The sequence below is a fragment of the Pinus tabuliformis genome, chromosome 6 (genome assembly GCF_031772625.1).
Source record: "Pinus tabuliformis cultivar Carrire ecotype Pingquan chromosome 6, CPIR1, whole genome shotgun sequence".
Taxonomy (NCBI): domain Eukaryota; kingdom Viridiplantae; phylum Streptophyta; class Pinopsida; order Pinales; family Pinaceae; genus Pinus; species Pinus tabuliformis.
Window position 1 is genome coordinate 892,330,990 of NC_142292.1, and position 23,103 is coordinate 892,354,092.

General features: G+C 38.2%; 1 pseudogene; it reads left to right on the forward strand.

Moving 5' to 3' along the window:
• Positions 1-1,531: 1,531 nt before the first annotated feature.
• LOC149261790 (leucine-rich repeat receptor protein kinase MSP1-like) overlaps positions 1,532-23,103 on the forward strand; it is a 55,189-nt pseudogene continuing 33,617 nt past the window's right edge.

Consider the following 23,103-nt stretch of genomic DNA (forward strand, 5'->3'; position numbering starts at 1 on the left):
CTTCCTTGTGGGTGGGTATTTTTATGGTGGCAGATATTTATGACATTTGAAGGATTAAAGGGATATGGTTGAGTTAAGATCACTCTCTATTATCATTACCTAATTCCAAACTATACTTAATGTACAATTCACTAAGAGTTCTTAGACTAGAGCCTTACATGAGCTGCATGGCCAATGTAAGAAAATATTTGAAAAGTTGACTTTTATTTTCAAGGAGAAATTTCTCATCTCCTTTCAATGTGTTGAAGTTCAAGGAGTTGAGACATTTATGTTACAAACCAGAGAATTTACCAATTATAACTTAGGTAAGTTCACTTTAAATAGTAATCCCTACTTCCATCTCAATTTACTTGGACTAACCAGAATTCTATCTCATGTACAATGTTATTACTTTTTATACAATCATCACATATAATTAATTGCATAATTTGCAGATTCTTTCCAGTGTTAGACACATCGAGTTCGAATTTGACAGAAAGTGTATAAATCCCTACGACTCTAAAATCTCTTCCAATTGTCTTGGACAACCCAGAAATCTGCAAGTACTAAGATTGAGGTTTTCACAGTTGAAAAAATTGCCTCAATATCTAGGTGACGTGGTAAATAGTTTGCAGGAACTAGACCTTTCAAGTTTCCAATAACTAGAGGCGTTACGAGATCAATTTCAAAGCTTCGACCTTTAATAGGATTGAGAATGGAATCCTACTTTGGTTTGAGGCATCTATCAAATTAATTTGGATCACTGAATTGTCTCCAAGAACTCCATTTGGGCTCTTTTGAAAGTCTAATTGTGCTTCCTAGCAATCTGGAAAATCTTACATCATTGCAATAACTCTCCATTTGTTTAAAGTCGGTGTATATTTACATAGGTTGGACTACAATTTCGTTCAAATGGCACGGGTCTGTGGTGTTTGAACAATGCCTAATGGTTTCCTCACAACCACCCCTCAAGAATAACTATCGATTTTTTTATTATATTGTTTTGCATATCATTCATTAGCACATGTTGTTCTGAAGACATTCAACATTTGAAAATCAAGAAAAAATGCTTCACAAACAAAATTGTCCTCACAGAATGGCTGGAAACAGACTCCTCTCCTTGTGCATGGATGGGTATATAGTATATATAGGGAAGGGTTTTCTCCTTGTATTTATCCTTCATATCTTTGTAGGGAACCATATCCCTTGCAATAGGAAACTTGACATTTTTGCAGAGTCTGAATTTAAGCAATACTACACTAACGGGGAAACCACCTTCATGACTATGGGGTCTTCCAAAACTAGAATATCTAGACTTAAGCAACAATGATCTATATGGTGTGCTTCCCTCTGAGATCGCTAATGTTGTCAGTTTATTTTATATTTTAATTCGTTCTCCAATAGGATTCCTACCGAACTTAACAATCTTGATCTCAATTCCAATATATTTTCTGTAGCATTTCCTCTAGATGGGGAATTTTTCAAAATTATTATATCTGGATGCCAATGAAAAATACTTCTCTAGAGTTTTCTCTATAGCTATAAACTTATAATGCACTATTCGAATTCATACCAAAAGGAAACTGGGGGCATGCAAATTTTGGTCTATCTATGGATAAGATCAAATTCATTCAATGATGAAATACCAAATGAAATTGGAAAACTTCTTAAGATTAATATATTATATTTTTGGGGGTATAAGTTCAGTGAGCACATTACCTCAGAAATTCGAAACCTTAAATCTCTGAATAAACTTGACCTCTCAGAGAATAACCTTGAAGGATCATTACCAGACAAGATTGGAAATTTTAACAACCTTATGTATCTAATAACTATGACTAATGGATTATGTGGGTGGGTTCCAAACACAATTTCCAATTGTAGGAATTGCAGGTACTAGATTTGTCATTCAATGCACTGACTGGGCTGCTCCCTGATGATTTCAAAAATTTGGAGTCAATTCAAAGTTTTATTATTGAGGAAAATCTGCTGAAAGGACCCCTTCCATCCTGGCTTGGTGGATGGAGAAGAGAAAATTCTATAAGGTTATCCAAAAACCAATTTGAAGGTCACTTACCTCGGGAGCTGGGCAACTATTCATCTCTTAGAACATTGGGAATTGATGCTAAGAATATCTATGGATCAATAACATCATAGCTTTTTCATGCCAAGAGCCTAGCCTCTCTCTTTTGTCACTGGATTAGTTTATAGGTAGCATAGAGGAAAATTTATTAGAGTGCATGAATTTGACAGACTTGTTATTGGATGGGAACAATTTTTTTGGTGGAAGCTATTATCACTCAGGTTGTCCCTTGGCTCCTTAAGGGATACGACCGAGGTAACCACAAACCAATCTTTGGACTGCAGGTCCTAGCCTACCTGCAGTCAGAGAGGGCTCTCTCTTTATAATATAGCTTTGTTTAAGGGTGATTTTAGGCTAGTTATGGTGTTCCTTGGGGTTTTTTTAAGTTTTGGTGGGAAGGATGATGCTTTCAAACGGAGTTGGACTGCAAAGTGTGAGAAGTTCAAACCATTAGGCATGGAGTCTAGGATAAGGGCTGCTGGTGCGTTTTCTTGGTCACAAGAGGAATACAGAGCAGGATAGCTACACATGGAACAATATCAATGCTTGAAAAAAGATGGAATGAAGGTCAGAGATGAAAGGCAACTAAGAATATTTCATCAGCTAACAGAAGGAGGGCGAATGAACTTTATCTAGGAGCAGTCAAGGATTCCTAAACAATCATTCATGAATGAGAGAAATAGTGTAAACATGATCATTTAAGTATGCATATTCATAACTATTTCTGAGGAAAACATGTAGAAATAACAAAAATTGAGCATAGAGTGCTGCTAAGCAAAGTCTAAGCTATTATTCCTTCCTGCTATTTAGATGGTGACACAATGGTGGCATAAAGACATATAAACTGTAAACAGAGGTAAGAAACACTTATTGGGCCATGTAGAAGCACAAGAATTCCAAGGTTCACTCTTCAGCCCTTAAAAATAAAACAGACAGTTCATCATCCAAGCATTCCAGCAATCTTTGATTATAGAGGCTCTCAAAGTATACAGCACAAGTCTAAAATGAGGATTATCAACCAACCCCCCCTACCTCTACAGTTTTGGTGAGAGGAAATATTTAGGCATATTGGGAACTCCCTGGGAACATACCTATAGTATGATAAATCCTACCTATCGACGGGAAGGATGGTGTTATCGGGAAAACTAGTGTCTATACAGAGCTGCTAGTCCCACTAAGGCTGGTAGCTACCTTAGAAACAAACACACTAAAAACTACTTTCATTTTCCTTTATGAGAAATAGATAAGAGAAGAATAAGGAGACCAACCTCTGTCTTGCGCTTGGTTCCTTGCTCGATTCCTCTCTCTTATGGTAGGTCTTTGCCACTCGCTTCCTTGTCTACCCAGCTTCAAAGTGTACTTGTAGAATCAAAGCAGCATAACACTATCCAAGAACATAGATCTATTATCATAAACAATATAAGATCAGATGTACATTGACCACACAAATGCATAAATCATCAATCATACAATAATGTGGAGGAAAACTTGAATAGCTTTATTGATAATCAAGAAAGAGCAAAGAGGATTACAACCAATTTTTCTGACCCAGCATCATCCTCTTAGCAAGAAAGCCCTTCTTCACCTCATGAAAAGCTTAGATCACCAAATACTATGATATTACACCCAGAAACCAACATCACTTCCTTACAAGATACAAAATTCCAGCCTCTCACCTCTTGGAATGAGGGATCCATATATAGATGTCTGCAAGGGAGGTGAGTTAGCTTTTGAGATTTGATTAGTGTCTTCTCTCTGATAGTTCTTGATTCCACTTGGAAATTGATGATCTCTTACTCATCCCTGGTCGAATTCAGAGAGGCAAGTGTCGCAGGAGAGGTTTCTGGAAGATTCCATGCTCCTCCACCTTGCGGATTGACCCTGCCATTTGTCTATTCTCGTCGATCGCACCCCATAGAAGGGTTTTCTAACATGCATTGCACCTACTGTGTGCATTCAGGTGGGATGCAACGCACTTTGCCTATGGAGCAGGTGAAATGGTCCAGTTTTGACCAGTTCTGAGTAGTTTTTCATGGAGAACTTCTGGGAGATGCTGTAATCAGTTGGCCTTGTTCTTTTAGGGGTTGGAACAACACCTTTAGGGACTTAGGAGCCCTTGGTTTATGGAAATTTATGCTTGGGGTTGCAGTGCCCAAAAATGTCTATAACAGTTGCCCCCTAAATCATGAGGTCGTTAATCTTTTGATGTCGGGTGAAACGCTTTATCATGAGGATCCGAAGTTTTTTCGAGATGGATGGCGACCTGTAATAAGATACAATACAATACATTATCTTCATATTATTTTCATGATCTAGCTGAGGCGGGCATTCCCATGCTCAGCTTTATAAATTCATTTTCATGTACATAGGACAGACAATCGTCTGAGTGTAGACTGATGATTCTAGTAGAGCCATCATACCTTAGATTGGATGATTATCTGTGCAGCAATGATGTACATTTGATGTCTATATTTTCCTGAATATATATCGCAGCCCGGATGGATGAAACTAGATCCGGGGTCTTCAATCTCGTTCGATCTTCACTCAAAGTACAAGTCGATCCATGTGAGAGATTTTCTGGAGTCGAACAAGGAAAGACATCGCCTGATTACCAACCAATGATGTAAGCTGTTAACAGGCGCGAGAGGAATCACCGATAATGATGATGACCCTCAAGGTACTACAGTACAATTCACGTGGTGTGAATAAGGGACTTGGCGTCGAACACCAAGCAAAATCTTTTGGTCAAAGGCCATTGATGTAAACCTGTCACCGGAAGTGAGAAACTTACCATTGAGGCATGCAAGCTTCAAAGTACTGAAAGGGTTGTTCCTAGATCGACTTCTTGGATAATGAGATGATGTCGACAAGAAGCGATCTGTCATAGGAGGGCCTTATTGAATCCCACATTAATGACACAGAACGGAGCAAATGATTTTAATGGAGGTGAAAACGATCTGGTGATATACGGTTCAGGGTGGCGATCATGAAAGAATGGAGCGAAAATGTATTATAGTGGGTGAGACACAGGTGAATTCTTTGAGCGACTTCTCTTGAACATATCAGCGACACTGACATGATGGATTGGTAGCATTAACCCCAAATGTGGATGGTGTGATGGAACCATGGTGATGTGACCAGTGAATGGAACAACCCAACCCGACTCGAATGCAGAGTGAAAGTGTCATGTTCAAGAGCGACTTGCCACCAACAAAGTTTCTTCAAGTTTTCTTCCCAATTTTTCCCCAGTCATTGCTGACCGGTACCTCTTTATTTTTGTCAAGCTTGAGGAGGATAACATATGCTTGTTATATAATTTGCCCTTCGGGCAAACCCATCGCTATGTTTTAACGAGCCTAGCGATAGTGAAACTCGTTCTTGTCTGTTATGGACAAGTTTGTCGCTATTAGGTTTTAACGAGTTTAAAGACAAAGATAACTCGGTCCTTTTCAATTTTAGAGAGTCTGAAAAGGGACGTAAAGGAAACTCCAAAAATCCTTTTTCGTCATCTAATCCCTTAAGTCCGAAAAAGTATAAAATAATACAAAAGGGATGAATTTTTGGTAATTTTAACGAGCCGAATAAAGCAAGTGCTCGATCTTTTTGTGTAATAATCCCTCAGGACCAAAAAGATTAAAATCTAAAGGAGGGATAGCACTTCTGGTCACTTTAACGAGTTGGAGAGGCCAATGGCTCGACAATCTTTTCATATTTTACGAGTCAGTTGAAAAGAGCTTAAAGGAGACTCGTTTTTTTAGGAACGAGTGATAGATTCAGGTAGCAACTGATTCTAGGTAAGGTTTGGAATTTTCCAATCATGGCAGTGTCACAAGGATGGCTAACAAGATCACTCTTCGCAGCTATTCCTCAAAAGGGGTAAACAATCAAGTGGTGGTGAATGATCGGCCAATACAGAGTGGAGGTGATGATGAGAACACGACCAAGGCTTCAAAGGCTGAATAAATACATTCACGATGGTTATTTACCAGAAATTGGTTCATTTTTTAATGAGCTTAAACGCTGGGGGAAACACTTGCTCATTTCTTATGTTTATTTTTTAACGAGCTTGAATTCCGCATTAAAACTACTCGAGGCGGGTTTATTTTTTAACGAGCTTGAACCTTGTAGTAACACTGCTCGTGATAAGTTTGCATGCCCCCAGCATAATAATGCAAATCGAGGTGCATGCCCCCCAAGCTTCATTGCATTCAACTCGGTGGTTGGAATGAAGGTTTACCTTTGAGATTTGGAAAGGGATTTGTTTCATTTTTTAATGAGGTTGACACAGTAAAAGAACTATCCTCATGACTCCTTGTTTCATTTTTTAACGAGGTCGACACGAGATAAGAACCGTCCTCAGAATCCACCGTATTTACAGTATTTGATAGAAAATAAAAAACTGAAGGATGATTAAGGTCATTGGAATAATCTTCGTTGTAATCCGGGAGATGGGAACGATGGTGGTAATCTTCCCATGGTGCCTCTCCTAACATCATTGACTGAATGATTCCTTTGTCTGTAGAATGTACATGCAACCAAGGATATGAAGAGGTACCATATTCCTCAGACCTATCTATCCAAACACTCGATGAGCATTGATTTGAGTTTTCCCCCCAGGCCAAGAAAATTGATTGCTACAATATTTCTAAAATGGTGATGATCCATGCTGACAAAATGTTTAGGAATCTTCCGAATCCATTAGATATAGAAGATTTCATATTGCAGGTTTCCACTGTGGCCACTTCCGCTAGATCACTCGGAGGCGGTAGGGCAAAAGTACCCATTAAGGTAGGGTCTTTTAGGAGACCTACTCCGATATTTTGAAGCGAATGATTGCTTCCATGGATCATTGGAATCCTTCCCGTAACTTGTGAACTGTTGGGGAGAAATGTTTGTTGGTCGATGATTGTAATTCCTCCTTGAAAGGGAAATGCAATCTTCCTGAAGTAGGTCAACACAACTGCGGCCATGGCATATATCCAGGGCCTTCCTAGTAGGACGTTTTAATCGAGGTTTCTATCGATTACTTCAACATCAATTTCTACTGTTTTCCCCCTAGTTCAACTTGCAAGTTACTTAAAATCTCGTATGAAGTGTATGATCGTCCATCAAATGCTTTTAACATTGTTGATGATTGTGACAACGGTTGTGAGCCTAAATTTTTCCAGCAACTCATCGACATAATACATGTAGATGCCCCCTCATCAATAATTGTTCGATGAACAGTTTTGTTGAGGGCTTTCACTTGAATAAGGAAAGCTAGTTGAGCTAGTAACTGAGGGTCATATCCTTTGTGATTAAAGGATACAAGATTGGAATCCGTTGGGTCAATCCCACCTATTACTGATAATAGATCCTACTTTTGGGAGAGGCAATTTTGCGGTACCTCAAGTGTCGACATAGAGGTTGGCGATTGGGCCAGGTCCTCTACTATATTATAATTCTGTGCTACTTTGGCACGAGGATTAAATGTCGATTTGTGTACTACTCCCTTTGGTGGCTTTATCATTGGTTCAGGAATGATGGGTGGCACAAATTCAGTCAAAGTTGTTGTCGAACTACTAGGTGGTTCATTAGCCTTGTTATTCGACAGCTGTGGATTCCTGTAATCTTTATTCCTTGTCAAAGCATCATTTTGCTGCTTTGAGATAGACAACATAAGCACTTGGGATCGGGAAGCATTTTGATTAGCAACCAGTTTGGTTCCCAGGTTTGGAAACGGATCAGTCAATACTGCTGAGGTTTTTGAACTCTTAAAGAGTTTCTTAACTTCAGCTTTATGTGGACAATCTCTCGTCCAATGATCCTCATCGCATATCTGACACCTCGCAGGGGGTTTCCTTTGCCCAGAAGGGTTTGCAGAAGGTTTTTCAGGAGATGACTCATCCTGCTTCTTTTTTCTCCCTTTCTTTTTCTTCTTGCCCCCTGGTTGCTTCAGTTGTTTGCCCTTGTCGGTCGACACAGCATTTACCTCTGAGGCGAGAAGTTCTTCATTTGCATTTTGATCAAAAATCTTACGGGCTTTCTTAGATGTATCCTTTGTCAATTTCGTGCTTGTCATACCCATCACGCCATCACCGGCATGAGAGTCTTTGTTTGATTTAATAGGGGGAGGAACGAAAAATTTCGGTCTAGGAGCATCAGGTATTTTATCGTAGAGCGTGCTAGACTGAGTATAGATCAAGTCTAGATATTTTGCACGAGCAATAACTTGCTCTTCAGTGACGACTCCTCCCTTTGCCACATCTTCTGTGATAAAAGGTAATAATGACTTAATAAACCCTTCAGCTAACAGCTGATCAGGAACATATGTTTTTACCATTTTGCGACGACGTCGCCACTCATGAATATGATTAGATATGTGAGTGGCCGTTGTCTGTTTGAAATTGGTAAGAAGCTCTGTTCCTATTTCGTACCTTATTGGTAACTGAAAATGGGTTAAAAAGGTTGTGGGTAGGGTGCTGAAGTTATCGAATGAAGCTCTAGGCAATTCGATATACCATTTTGCTACTGGACCAGTTAACGTTCGCTGAAAAAGGCGAAGCCTAATCGAATCATCATTTAGAGTGTTGGATGAACACCACAGATGAAAGGTCATCACATGATTCGATGGGTCTTCACCCAGATTTACATTAAATTTAGGAATATCTGACGGAAGTTTATGTGGAATCGCCGACCACCAAGGGGCATAAGCAATTGGATCATTCGTCGGCCAGTTTAGATCTGGTAATTCTAGAGTTGCTACAAAGGGCAACTGTTGATTCAGGTTAGGCGAAGCATACCCAGGATAAGATGGAATCGCCTGAGTAGTGGGTCTTTGCATACCAGCATAATTTATTTGATGCTGGTAACTTTGATAAGGTTGATGGGCATAACCATTATAATATGGTTGTTGATAACCGCTTTGAAAATGTGGTTGCCCATTACTTACAAAGACTTTTTGCTCAGATCCTTGATATGATTGCTGGAATGGCGGTTGTTGAGATTGAATCAGCCATGGTTGTTGGACCATTTGCTGTTGCCCAATACTAGATGATTGACCAAGATGAGGAGTCATAGTACTTGTTTGAGCCTGAGTCGCTCCAGATAAGGAGGCACTAACTTGAGGTTGTGATTGAGTCATTGAGACAAGAGGCTGTTGTATTGCAACCTGAGAAACTTAGGGTTGGCATACAACAGGTAGCGCTTATACTTGTGACGCAGTCACCATAGCAGGTATAGTGGGAATATTCGACACAGGGTGGACTGGTTGCATTGAATATACAACCCTTGGTTGCTGAGGTAGTATTGGTACCCAACTGCTGGATGTAATTCCAGTTTGACCTGAACTTTGTTGTAAATTCTCATATGGTTGTCCTCCGGGAGGGAACAATGAAAAGGCATACTGCCCTCCATATGGTGGAAATCCAATACTTAAAGGGTAGATTGGCCTTTGAAGACACATTGGATCAATTTGTTGAGTTTCAACATAAGAAATACCAGATGATAATCCGGATGAAGAAATAGGAACTGACCATGTCATTGAAACATTCCCTGATTGGAATCTGGCTTGTTGTTGATAACTTTCCAGGATAGATGGTATACCGACGAACATCGTTGGAGTAGCAGCAGGAGGCTCTGCCACTGCTGCGTTAGATGACACAGTCCTGGATGTCGACGGTTGTTCAGACATATCTAGTCTATCCAAAAGATTTCCTAGCGATTCTACAAGAACTTGCGATGAAGGGAGACTAAATTCTAAGACCAACGAGGGAACAGTGATGTTATTTCGATTAAAATAAATCTCAGACGCTTTGACACAACTTGCTTTTTCAATTTTTAAGAGTCGAGAAAAAACAAAAGATGACTCTAGTCGCCTTCGATTTTTAATGAGTCTGAAGTGACAAGTGCTCAGATGGACCTTTTCCGTTAAGGATTCTGAAAAGGAATGAAAGGGACTTCTCTGGAAATCTAGACAGAGGGATTACCAAACCAATCGCAAAACTGCAGAATACTTTTTACGGTATGACAGTCAATCTTCCCGAATGTTGTGTTCAGTGCATTGCGATCGATAGGGTGGCAGACACGGCTTCCTATGGATAAAGGATAAAGCCTATTGTGGTCTCCCAAAATATACTCGACGGTACGTGGGAGTACAAGTCCGTACTGGCACTTGTCATCTCAAAGTGGAGGAATCACCCAACCAACAGTGAAAACAACAGTGACCAGGCTTTACGACGCCGAAATACGTCTCCAGCCTAGACTTCTAGATGTTGTGCGTTAGGTTCCAAAGCGTTTTTAGATTCATTAAATTTATTTTATAGTCGATCTTGCTTAAGAAATTTGCCTCAGGTTCACCGCGTGATGTAGATGTACAATTCCTAAAATGCAATCTAAGATGATAAACAGTCGTTTAATCTTCTTTTTGCAATGAAAATCCTAGCTACTAAGGAAAGAGAGATGACGTTCTTTCAACAAAGAGCAGAGAGCACACACTATATGCATTGTCCTAAATCAAACCAACAAACAGTCTAAATGCAAATGCACATGCATGTATTTGTTTTCAGCCTTCTTAATGTATGAATGATAAAAAGAAAGCTAAGTGCAAATCTAAATTATTTTCCAAAGCGACAATTACTAACAAGTTTCTTTTTAAAACAAAATGAGGACAATGACGACACTTTGTTATTTGGAATTGAAAACTTGCTTTCGACACTTGAAAAACTACTAACTCAAATCAAATACAAGAGTAACAGTGTAATCGACTATAAAGAACAACCAGATTCTCTTCTATGACTGAAAACGACACTTGCGACAGTTTCAAATCAAGAAATGATAGTACAATTACGCTACTTCTTTGTAAAGGAGAACTGAAAATGACTCAAAAATACATAAAAACATTTACAGTTCTTTGCACAATGGAGGCGGAATAATAGCAAGGAAAGGGGTTTCAATAGAGGTGTACTGACTACAAGTAGCAAAACTCCTGAATAGAGCTGAAAAGAGTGAACACAGAAACCAAAATTTAGGAACAAGGCCTTGTCTGATCAGCGCACCTATAACACAGTGAAACTGAAATGCAACGCACCTACTACACTCAGGAAGTGCGATGCATTTGAAGTTCACAGAACAGACAGTGCACTGGACCAGGGACGAGACTTTGATTGGATTCCGAGTCACAGTTTGCAGTTCAGTTCAGGTATTTAGGTCGAGCAAGTGGTAATCAGTATATCAATCACAAGGGTAGATCTAAGGAGGTTACTAGAGCCACCACGAGGGAAATTAGAGAGCTTGTAAATCAATCGTTTAATTCATAAACAAAACCCGGAGATAGACTGAAGCAGCGTTGATCTACTTTGCACTTGCATAGCAAATGCAGTTCGAAGGCTAGCTGGCTTGACTTCAGGCTCCGTCTGTAAGTTTATAAAGTAAAAAAATGTAGATGAACAAACAATCTATTTGCTCCCCAGCGGAGTCGCCATTTTGTTATCGGGAAAACTAGTGTCTATACAGAGCTGCTAGTCCCACTAAGGCTGGTAGCTACCTTAGAAACAAACACACTAAAAACTACTTTCATTTTCCTTTATGAGAAATAGATAAGAGAAGAATAAGGAGACCAACCTCTGTCTTGCGCTTGGTTCCTTGCTCGATTCCTCTCTCTTCTGATAGGTCTTTGCCACTCGCTTCCTTGTCTACCCAGCTTCAAAGAGTACCTATAGAATCAAAGCAGCATAACACTATCCAAGAACATAGATCTATTATCATAAACAATATAGGATCAGATGTACATTGACCACACAAATGCATAAATCATCAATCATACAATAATGTGGAGGAAAACTTGAATAGCTTTATTGATAATCAAGAAAGAGCAAAGAGGATTACAACCAATTGTTCTGACCCAACATCATCCTCTCAGAAAGAAAGCCCTTCTTCACCTCATGAAAAGCTTAGCTCACCAAATACTATGATATTGCACCCAGAAACCAACAACACTTCCTTACAAGATACAAAATTCCAGCCTCTCACCTCCTGGAATGAGGGATCCATATATAGATGTCTGCAAGGGAGGTGAGTCATCTTTCGAGATTTGATTAGTGTCTTCTCTCTGATAGTTCTTGATTCCACTTGGAGATTGATGATCTCTTACTCATCCCTAGTCGAATTCAGAGAGGCAAGTGTCACAGGAGAGGTTTTTGGAAAATTCCATGCTCCTCCACCTTGCGGATTGACCCTGCCATTTGTCCCTTCTCGCCCATCACACCCCATAGAAGGGTTTTTTGACATGCATCACACCTACTGTGTGTATTCAGGTGGGATGCAACACACTTTGCCTATGGAGTAGGTGAAATGGTCCAGTTTTGACCAGTTCTGAGTAGTTTTTCATGGAGAACTTCTGGGAGATGCTGTAATCAGTTGACCTTGTTCTTTTAGGGGTTGGAACAACACCTTTAGGGACTTAGGAGCCCTTGGTTTATGGACATTATGCTTGGGGTTGCAGTGCCCAAAAATGTCTATAACAGATGGCATATGCAAGGATACTGGTACACATTGATACTAGTGATGGGCTTCAAGAATATATCACAATTTAATGGAGAAATTTCTCTCGGAGACAGAACTTGGATTATGAAGGGGTTCCATTCAGATGCAGGAGATACCACAAGGTTGGGCATCTCTACAAGGACTACCCTCTCAATAAAAACAAGGATAGGGGAGAAGCTGGAAGGACAATTCCCCCAAAGGCATATCAGGAACAGGGGGATCAACCCCTCAACAAAGAAGACAGGAGCCAAGGTGACCCACCTCATGCAGACATGATGCTCTCACAGGGGACCCCAAAGAAATGAGGTAGGCCTCCGCTTCAACCTCCCTCTCCTCCTCTCACCAGGGCAAGAGCGGTTGTTGGGTTGGTGGTTTCTTCAGGTATGATTCCAAACTCTCTTAATCCCTCTAATATACATGCTTTCGATGGATTAAATGATTTTCTAGTTGCTTGCTCATTATATGGAATTGTGAACCCTCCCTCTCAACCCTCTCTAGCCATCTCCTCTCCCTCACCTAATCATGCCTCCTATGACTCCATTCCATCACTCCCAAATCCCCCCCCCCACCCACCCACATCTCTCCTATACCTGTTGCTGGCCTTACTCTCCCTTGGTATCAGACTCGATCCAAGGCCAAGAAGAAGTTAAAAACCCCGGATCATATCGGGCTTGATCTATCTTTATCCCCTCTTCCTCCCAGGCTTCCGAGGGGCTGACCCTCCTCCCTCTCAAAGGCTCAACTACGGGTTGGAGGAGAGATTTTCTTGGGCAGGCAATCAACTATTCATAGGGCACTTAGAGCATCGAATCCCTCATCTGACCCCCCCCCATGAAGATTACCTCCTTCAATTGTAGAGGGTTGGCTAGACCTGATAAAAAGCTAGCCCTCCACAAACTAATACTTTCCTTTCACATTGATGTTATCTTCCTCCAAGAAACATTGGGATCCGCAAACACCATTACACACCTTCTTGAAGCTCTGCTCCCTGGATGGAGATTTGTAGGTATAGATGCTAATGGAAAATTTGGAGACCTAGCCCTGGGATTCAACACCCGCTCCATAAAACTCTGTAACTGTTGGGGAGGTCTTGGGCATATTGGGCCAGACCCTTTTTCATTTGATTTAGGCTTGGAGGTGCGAGTCATAAATGTTTATGGGTTGTTGAAACATAGGCCTGCCTTCTGGGACCATCTCCTAGGCTCATACGTTTTTCAGAAAAATTACTTAATCATGGGAGGGGACTTGAATTCCTCCAATGGACACTCTGAGTCATGGGGACATCATGCACAACTGGATCCTTTATCTGCCTATTTCTAGAATCTACTGGACACCCATAATTTGTTAGATATCCCCTCTGCCAAGCTCTTACCTACCTGGAGGAACAATAGAACCAACAAGGATTGTCTTGCTCGAAGACTCGTTCGCTTCCTTATAAAGGAAGGACTTTTTACCTTGAGTTTTCTTCATAGACAATGGGTGGGATCGGGATGGGTCTTTGATCACCTACCTATTTACATGGAAATTAGTAGGGGACCTCGAAAACCCAAGGGACCTTTCAAGTTCAGCTCCTCTTGGCTAAAATACCCCACATATAATAAAATGATCAAGGATTTATAGAAGGCGCATCTCACAGGTATTGGTGGGAACATAACAGAGGAATTTGCCATCAATGCCATCTGGAAACTCTCAAATGAGAAAGGTCAAATTGTCAATACTTTCCCTCAGTTGGCTTCTTTAGGGAACTCTCACTTTAAACAGACCTACACGGCCCCCCTTGTTGGGAATCTTGCCGAGATCATTCAAGTAGCTTAATTATTCCCTTGCTTTGTGGATTAGTAGGTAGACAAGGAATTGACCAAGGAGATTACTATCAGAGAATTACAAGCCACGTTAAAATGGTTTAAGAGGGACAAGAGCCCAAGGCTGGATGGCTGGTTAATCGAGTTCTATTTAGTTTTCTTTGAAACCTTGGGGGAGGATCTTCTCAAAGTCATTGAACACACCAGAACCAGTAGAAAGATTCTTGAATCATTCACCTCCACCTTCATCGCCCTCATCCCGAAATCTGACAACCCCACTACCTTTGATGATTATAAACCTATATCATTATGCAACTGCATCTATAAGATCGTGGAAAATATTATTGAAAACTGGATGCGACCCATACTATTCAAGTATATTTCGTCAGAGTAATTTTCTTTTCTACAAGATTGCCAAATCCATGACGCAGTGGGAACTACCCAGGAGGTACTGCACTCTTTGCACTACAAGAAAATTAAAGGTATGATCCTAAAGGTAGATCTTACAAAAGCTTTTGATAGAGCAAACTGGTTGTATATTAGAATGCTTTTAACCCACCTAGGGTTCCCTTTTGATTTCATAAAATGGATCATGAGCTACATCACTAACATACTTTTCAGCGTGGTTATCAACAAGGCAGCTTCTCCCTTTTTTAATTCTAAAATACGTCTCCAACAGGGCTGCCCCCTATCCCCTTTTCTTTTTCTTTTGATTATGGAAGGTCTCAGTAGGCTGGTCAAAGAAGAATTCAAATGAGTTAGAATAAAGGGAATAAAAATCATGGATGATTGCACTTTAACTCATCTGTTATTTGTGCATGGTGTCCTTCTATTTCTTAATGGAAGCATTGGAGACCTAACAATCATGAAGAACACAATGGCTTTATTCAAAACAGCCACAGCCATGACTGTAAATTGCATGTCGACCCTCACAGAGGTGAGATGTTCTCCCCATGAAATACATTATGCGCTACAAAGGTTCCAGTACACTCTCTTTAGGCTGGAAGATGGTCTCAGATATCTGGGCTACAAGCTAAAACCTCTGGGATACAAGATTACAAATTGGACCTGTCTCATTTCCAAAATGGAGAAAAGACTAAACATTTGGTACTACAAATACCTCTCCAGGGCAGGTAGACTTACTCTCATTAAAGCTCTCCTAGAGGCCACCCGAGTTTACTAGATATCACTGGCATGGATCCCCTGGAGTATACTATCCAAAATCTACGCCTTATGCAGCAGATTCCTTTGGAAGGGATAGTAGTGAGGTAAAATATTCACATGGGTAAAGTGGGAGGCCATAAATCTACCCAAGAAATGGGGTGGATGGGGCATAAAGAAATTAGAAGACTTCTCCATAGCTCTGGCACTGAAACTAGGATGGCAACTTATTACAAAAAATAGCCTATGGACTAAGGTAGCATGCTCAAAATATATTGCCCCCACAAACCTGATGGATTGGATAGGCCAATCGGAGAGATTACATACAGGGGTTTCAATTATATGGAAGGCATTGATAAAATCACTAGATATCATCAGGGCTAACATCACATGGAAAATTCAGTTCGAAATGAAAGTAAGGATCAATCTAGATCCATGGATTGGATGTGGGAACATATATAGGCTACCAGAAGATCTCAAATATTTCCTCAGAGACAGCAACATCACCCATATTCGCCACATAGCAGACTTTGAGTGCTCCACCCCATTTCAGCAAGCCTGGAAAATGGCCTCGAGATTAAACATTCCCCATCAATGGACACAACAATGGAATACCTTCATCAGGGCCCTCATTGAGGCACATGTCCGGATTAGGGAGGAAGAAGATGAAGTCATATGGGCACTCTCAAAAACTGGAAAATACACACCTAAGGAGGGATATCTAGTTCTTGCTGAAGACCATCGCCCACAAGTTCTAGAGTCATGGTGGAAGCATCTATGGAAGCTAAAGTCCCCCCCCCCCCCCAAGGAGCAGACTTCTCATGTGGACTATACTCAAGAACAAAATCCCCACTAGAGACAATCTACTTAAGCGAGCTCATCATGGCCCTTTCTGGTGCCACCTATGTAAATGCAACAATGAATCTGCATCACATCTTTTTATTGAATGTCTGGCTGCCCGAGAGTTATGGCAATCGATCTCAGTAGTGATTTCTTCCCCGACAAGGTGGCAAGGTACTTCTGTAATGGAAGCTTGGTCGAATTGGTGGACAAACGCTTACCCTCAAAAACTCAAAAATATCCCATTACTTATATGCTAGGGACTGTGGATAGCTTGTAATAACCTCATATTCCAAAACACCTCACCGCACTAGCCCTCCATCGCCTCCTGAATCATCTCCGACTACTCCATCATTCCGGATGACGAAGAGGCAACCCAACCCCGAACCATCATTCCCGAATCCATTGACCATACAAAGCCTTGGGCTTATTTTGATGGGCCTTCCTAGGAGGACGGATGCAAGGGAGGGGCCATTCTTCACCTATCTAAAAATCACTACCTCCATATACATATGGGTCTAGGGGAAGGTTCAAATAATTTTGCAAAACTATCCTCTGCAAAATTCCTCATACAACATGCATAGCAAATCCAATGCTGAGACCTTCAATTCTTTGGAGACTAAAAAATTGTTTGTGATTGGATTAACAAAAAATCTAGATGCAATGCATACACACTATCACACATTCTAGAAGAAGCTCATCATCTTATTACTTCTTTTGACACTTTTACATGTCATCACATTTTCAGGGAGCAAAATGCAGATGCAGACAGATTATCCAAAGAAGCTGCGCACAGGCCATCCGGCACATGGATGATCTAAGAACACAGAGATTGAAATTTCTACTAGTACTACCACCAACCCTTCATGGACATAGATGCTATAGCAAGCTCACAAGGATCTTAGAACATTGATTTTTTCTTAAATTACCACTTGTAAATATCCATATGTCTATTTACTTTCTTAGTCTTTCAACAAGAACTATGGACATGATATATAAGTACAATCTATATGTTATATTTTTTTTGGGTAAAACAATATGATGAACATATTAGAAAAGGATGCCTCCCTATGTGGATAAAAGGCATCAATTTTTGGTTTTCTTTTTTAGAACATAATTATCTGACAGGCACTGCCTTTTACAGCATATGCTTATGCATATACATCATGCAATTTTTATATATAAATGAAAATTACATTTTTTTCCAAAGGGAAAAAAAAGACACACTTTAGTGGGATGGATTCTCAACTCTGGACAATTTTCTTTATGTTAAAGGGATCACAGAACAATTTGATTTAATTCAGTTGCATCTTTATGTTTTACAACTATATATTTGAATTCCTCAATCTCCTGGAATACATAGTTGTCCCAATCTGGGATCACATCCCTCACTGCCTCCATCATTGCTTTGTTGTACATAAATCCCTCGAGACCCTTCCATTTTTTCTCTTATGGGGAGTCTAGAGAGCACCTAATGCACTAATATTTGATTCCTCCCAGTCTCCTATCTACAGAACCAACTCTTCGATCATGGCCCTCTTTAAATAATTTTCTCCTGAGCCCTTCCCTTCTTCTCACAGCTCTCGCCCCTCCTTTGATTTTTGATCTTCCTTTCCAGTTGGCTTCTTTGATGGAGCCAGTTCCTTTGGGTCATGTGGTTGTAGAATGATCATTTATTTGGAACCTCATGACCTCTTCAGATTCCTTTGGTTTGGTGGATAGGGTTCGAATACTAGGGATGAGCTTTTGGCCCTATGGGGCACTCACTATTGTGCTTCGTGGATTAGATTGACAAGCATTTCCATCTTTGGGGAATCTAAAGTTATTATCGATTAGGCCAACAATTGATGTAAACTCGAAAATTTGAATCTTCTCTCCTGGCAACAATAGATTAGAAGTCTATCTCAATCATTCATTTAGATTTCCTTCTCTCAAATCTATCATGAGCACAATAAGGAAGTTGAAATTTTGTCCAAAAGCAGATGTTCTACCTATTGGGCTCAATCCACTTCCAGGAATTCATCTCAGACTCTCTTTTTTGCTTGGGAAAAATCACCTACTAACTCTTCTCCTGATCCATTTTTGAGCTAGGCCTCCTACTTTTGGCCCTTAGCATTTTTATTATTGGTGCTTTCTCTTGATGTTGCTTTCTAGTACATGTTCACTACAATATTATTTCCTTTTTGTCCAGACATTGGATGTGGAGTTGGTTATTTCATTGCATTAATAACTTTGTTTTTATGGATAATCATCATGTCTTTGTTTCTACTTTCTACTATTGTTGTTATCTTTAGGAGGATGCATATATGTTGCTTAGGCTGCACCCGAGGAATTTCACAAAAGGCATCTATTATCTAATGGGAAGGATGACTCTTGCAATTTGTTATTCTTATTTTGGATGCATAATTAATTAGCTAAAATCTAGAGAAGTTTATAATCTTTTAAGAAGGACCTAGTCTATTAGGTGATGCCTTGAATTTCTAGACATATAGTGACAGATGGCAAGTGAATGGCCAAATCAAATTTAAGGCTCCTTAGATTTTATGTGGATAAACTTTTGAAAATCTAGGAACCCATTCAAATTTATGGATAGAATCTTAATAGAAGGAATATCTCTTATAATAAACACTTTTTAATTGAAAAATATACAAAAGGACTAATTTTTCCTTGTGATTTCAAAAAATCTCATCAAATTTTAGTAATCTTCTTAAATTTGAAGAAGGTTTATGTAGTATACCTAAGGTATATTATAAGAAATATTATCATACTGCAGTAAATAAATATCATGTAACAATTGTTCTATAACTAATCAATATTACATATTCATGATTATATTACCTAATAACTGTCATAAGACTTTTGTTACATAATACTTATTTATTACATTACAATCATAAATTTAATAACATATCTAAAGTATATTACATTTTTTGAAATAATTAAATTGTGGCTAATGGTTAAGGGCATGTGTCTTTTTAGGGTAGTCAACTATTCAAATCTAAAAGGGGTTTCCTATATTCACATTTATTTTACAGTAAAGCCAAAATGATTGAAATATTTTATTTATATGTGAGTCTAAAATATTTTTATATCTTCTAAGTTGTAATGTAATTTAAAGTAATCAAATAGGTATATTCATTTTTGTTTTTAATTATAGTTGACATTATTATTTTTTATTTAGAAAATAGTTCATTTTCGTTTTTGTTTTATTTATTTTTCACTTAATTATTTCTATCATTTTTTTAAGTTGATATAAAATTATGTTATTTCACAGGAACATCGAAATATTTTATTTATGGTGAAATATTATTACCACACTTTCTGAGTTATAATATTGACACAAACTGAGCAAGCACAATGAGAGTGAGATTATTTATATTTTACTAGTACAACCACATTAAAAATATTAATGTGGTTGATATAGTCGAATGCTTCATAAATATAACCAAAAGAACGCTTCATAAATATAACAAAAAAAACTATCGCTACATGAAGAATGTCTTACTAATGCACACATTTACTTGATTAATCATGTATAAAAAGGTTATGGGTCAACTTTAAGTTAAGAAAAAAAGGAATTATAAATGAATGTTATAAATAATAATGAGGAACTTACATGGTGGAAATGATAAGAATTGGAATAATCTCAAATCCCTAGGAAATTGGTGGGCGGGGAGCCACATGACAAGATTATAATTTAAAAAAGAAAAATAAAAGTCAATGCAACCTAACAAACTTTTTAGTACACTATAGCCAATTATAAACATTCAGTCTAAACCTATGCTGAACATATTCCCTTGAGAATCAATCTAGGCCCTCATTAAAAAAAAAAATCAACAAATGGTCATCCACCTTAAATTGAAATAAGAAACCTTCAACAATAATGCTTTTAATTAAAACCAACCACTAATCAAATAAATATATTTATTTTTATTTTTAATTATAATTGCTAAAATATTTTATTTTTATTTAAAAATAAAAAGAATTACACATTTCTTTAAATATATATATTTTTTGCAACAATAATTTAGAGAAAATTGAAAAAAAACATACAAATTTTATAAAAAATAATATTTTTTTTAATTGATAATTTTTAATAAATTTTAAAAATATAAAACTATTTAAACAAAATTTCTAAATTAATCATAATATTAATAACAATTAAATCTTAATAACACCCTATTAATAAATAATACTAATATTTATAATTTTATTTTTAATTACCACTTTTCCATAAAACAATATTGGATAATAATCAACCACACTTGGTGGTTTTAAAAGTGTAGGCCAAAAAATTCTCCCATATGATTTCTACCTAAACATTTTGTTTAATTAAAAACAAATTAATTGATTCTACCGAATCACTTTGTTTAATTAAAAACAAATTAATTGGTTCTACCCCGGGTACCCTGAATGAGCTAACAACTTAATGGTGTGTCATAAATATATTTTTTAAAAATAATTTCAATGCCTTAACCATTTTGCTGTGCATTTATTCCATAGCAAAGGCGGGCATCCGCCCGGTGCTGTAGCTGTGTACGTTGAATTTAATTCCATTCCTTCATCGGTTGCAAATGTGGAATGGGAATCCAAGTGAGGCCAAAAATATTAAATATGTGAAGTATTTAAGTAGATCAGTATTCACAGGCCAAAGTAGGTGAGATCAACTTTGATCAACTTGCATCTTCTACAGACATAGACATGAAACTTACCAGCATCTTCTACAGACATAGACATGAAACTTACCAGAGTATTTCGTTGACATGTGCGGCCAAAATGCAGGAACAAAGCGGCCATGTATCCTTACTGGCTGGAAATAGCAGAGGGCATTCTCTACACCGGAGATACGATTGGTCATATATTTTGCTGAATGCAATCCACTCAATATCCAGATAAGCGGCATGGCGACTTCGATTTTGGTGAAAAATGATAAACTTTTCAGCGTCCATGCCGACCATAAGACTCACGTGTAGTGTCGCTCCAGTGCCACTCCCAGTCCAGACGTTGATGGATACTATACAGCGTTTTGTCGTCACGCAGTCATGTAAATCAAACCATTAACGCCCGGATGGTGGCCCATAGCTTGTGGACGCTAGGACTAGAACTCGAACGACGCTCACGGGAATTTTCTGGGAGCTAAAAATCAAATCTTCTTTGAGCGAAATCGCCCTCTCCGTTGGGCTTGGGATTGTATTAAGCCAAATATGATTCTGTTGTTGTCGCAGCCGGTGTAGAGAATCCCGTCTGCGGTTGCCAGCGAGAACACATGGATAATTGAAAGATGAAAACCTATGAACACGGGTGGCACTACTTGTCAATCCATTTTAAACACTAATAGTACGGCTTCCATATCAGTGATCGTGGGTGGGGGAATCAGATGGTGAAGATCGGGAAACTGGTGTCAACCGACTCTTCAGAGCTGATGCGAAGAGCGAGAGGCAACCCAACTCCCTGCCCTTTCAGATGCGAAGAGGGAGAGGCAACCCAACTCCCTGCCCCTTCAGATGCGAATAGGGCGATCAATCCGGTACGACCCATCTCAATTATGAACGTAGGGTTACAAGACATTTACTATTTTAAGACTATGCAATGAATGTAGACCATATATGGACCACTAGAAACGAAGTGGAGGTTAGAAGAGATTTATTGTTTTAATTCAATGCCATGAACGTAGGTATCAAAGACCATTAGAAAACATATTTTATTGATAAATTGAACCATCGAATAAGAGGAATTTACATATCCAGTTAAATTTCATGGAATTTGGTTTTCAATGTTTGACTTTTGGAACTCAACTTATCCGAACACTTTCCTCTCTCCTTAACCTCGAAATGACTTGATAACTTGCGATTTTGAGTTGGGATTTGGTAACATGATTCTGGTTAAGATAATAATGTGTTTGTTGTTTAAGATAATAATGTTTTTGTTGTTTAAATGATATTTTTATTTTTAATGAAAGAATTGTACAATTGATTATTTAACCCAAAAAAAGAGCTTTATAGTTTTTTGTTTTTGTTTTTTTAATTCAGTAAAAATATTTAAAATACAAAATTTGAATTATGTAATATGTAAAAATTAAAAAAATTTTAAAAATGAAAATTATTTATATATTTAAAAAAGAATTTTACTCTTTTTTTTAAAGTTTGAAAAAAGATATTTATACATGTAAGTTTATGGGGATTTTATGTTGATAATTAATTGCCTCAATAAAACTCTATTTTGCAGAAATATATTACTTGCTGTTTTACCATAAAAAAAATTAAGGATTAAAGACTTTTTCATTTATATCGATTTTTCACTCATCTATTTAAAAAAAACATAAAAACAAAAAAATAGCAAATAGCTTTTCAAAAGAAAATATAGAAATGAAAAAAGACTCGTGAAATATGTTGGGACAACTTGAAAACAACTTTGAGTACTATCAATGGCCTTACATGGACCTCCCAAAGAATAGAATGACATAATTGTTTTTTAATGCTCTACTGTTTTGCACTTTTCAAACATTATAGTCTCTAGACTGTTTTGTTATACAATGTAGAACTGCTTTTCACTTTTTTGACATGCTGTAATGAATTGTTTTATAAAAATCCTAGTTTTTTTAAGCATGAGATGGAATTTTTGAGAAAGAAGTTATAGATTTTTTAAATACAATATGAATACACGATAACTCTGTATATATAAAATATAATGTTAGATCATTTTCTCATTAAACGAAAA